The sequence below is a fragment of the Herpailurus yagouaroundi genome, unplaced genomic scaffold (genome assembly GCF_014898765.1).
Source record: "Herpailurus yagouaroundi ecotype Mexico unplaced genomic scaffold, PumYag 216, whole genome shotgun sequence".
Classification (NCBI taxonomy): domain Eukaryota; kingdom Metazoa; phylum Chordata; class Mammalia; order Carnivora; family Felidae; genus Herpailurus; species Herpailurus yagouaroundi.
In genome coordinates, this window is record NW_024412447.1 from 11,028,184 (window position 1) to 11,030,119 (window position 1,936).

Here is a 1,936-nt window from a genome sequence, read left to right on the forward strand (position 1 = left end):
CTTCACCGACTGCGCCACCCAGGCGCCTACCCCAAACTTTTTAAAAACGGTGGCATGATTTACCATGATGAAACATACACATTTCAGGTGTACAGGTAGATGAGTTTCTGCAGACGTATAATCCCATGTAGCTCTGTCCCAATAACTTATGAATGTCCCCAGCACCGCAGAGTCTCTGTCCCTCGCCGTCAGCCCCTACGACCCATGACAGGAAACCCCTGCTCCAGGTCCTAACTGCATGGATCAGTGTGCGTTGTGTGTTTCACCACCAGGAAATCACACGGTGGGGTACCATTTTGTGTCTGGCTTGTTTTGTTCCACGTATTTTGAGATCAGGGAGCCTGGGTGGCTCAGCTGGTTGAGCGTCCGACTTCGGCTCAGGTCACCATCTCTTTGGGAGTTTGAGCCCCACATCAGGCTCCGTATACTGACAGCTCAGAGCCGAGAGCCTGGAGCCTGCTCTGGATTCTGTGTCTCCCTCTGCCTCTCCCCTGCTCTCACTCTTTCTGTCTCTCTCAAAAATAAATGAAACATTAAAAAAAGTTTTTTAGGGGCGCCTGCGTGGTTCAGTCGGTTGAGCGTCCGCCTTCGACTCAGGTCATGATCTGGCGGTCTCTGAGTTCGAGCCCCGCATTGGGCTCTGTGTCTCCCTCTCTCTCTGCCCCTCCCCCACTCATGCTCTGTCTCTCTCTGTCAAAAATAAAATAAACATTAAAAAAAATTTTTTTAAAAATTAAAAAAAAAAAAAAAATGGGGCGCCTGGGTGGCGCAGTCGGTTAAGTGTCCGACTTCAACCAGGTCACGATCTCACGGTCCGTGAGTTCGAGCCCCGCGTCGGGTTCTGGGCAGATGGCTCAGAGCCTGGAGCCTGTTTCCGATTCTGTGTCTCCCTCTCTCTCTGCCCCTCGCCCGTTCATGCTCTGTCTCTCTCTGTCCCAAAAATAAATAAACGTTGAAAAAAAAAATTAAAAAAAAAAAATTAAAAAAAAATTTTTTAATGTATTTTGAGATCGATCCATTTCTCTGTCGAGTCTATAGTTATTTTTTTTGCTAAAAAATATGTTTATATGTATTGATTACATATTTTTATTTACCCCTTTCTCTTGTTGATGACATTTGGTTGTTTCTGGTTTTTGGCTACTATGGATAAAGACACTATGAACCTCCGTATTTAAAACCAATAACAACAAATCTGGCTGGCTTCCTAGGCCCCAAATTCCCATAATTCCACAAAAGCAGCTCAGGCTCTCCCCAAGAACTCTCTGCACATTCTGACCACCCCCCCCCCCAACCTGCCTAAGCCCCACCCCGCACCATGGGTGGGGTGCCTAGGATGGGCTAGAGGAAGAACACAGAAGTCGAGGCCTGGAGGAAGAGATCTAGGCAGGGGACGCAGCACACAGAGGGATCCTGCATGGAGAGACCCTAACTCAAGGAAGGGAAATAGTCTTACGGTGATGTGGTTGAACTGTCTACACTCATGGAAAGGTGGAACATCTTCTACACTTTGTAACACAACGTTGAGTGGGAACAAAAGCAAGGCCCAGAAGATGACCCGCAGCCAGACGGCCTTTTTCAGATACATACATGGGACCGAAGTAGAAGTCAAGGGAAAGGTAAGCGTGGGTAGGAGGCAGTTACCGTCAATGCCGTGGTCGCAGTGACGGGGGTGCTGTTCTTCAAACAATAAACATAAAATTAAAGGGGGATCAATATGTATCACAGACCAGGGGCGCCTGGGTGGCTCAGTTAGGTTGAGCATCCGACTTCAGATCAGGTCATGATCTCACCGCTCATGAGTTCGAGCCCCACGTCATCGGGCTCTGGGCTGACAGCTCAGAGCCTGGAGCCTGCTTTGGATTCTGTTTCTCCTGCTCTCTCTGCCCCTCCCCTGCTCTCTCTCTCTGTCTCTCAATAATAAATAAACGTTAAAAAA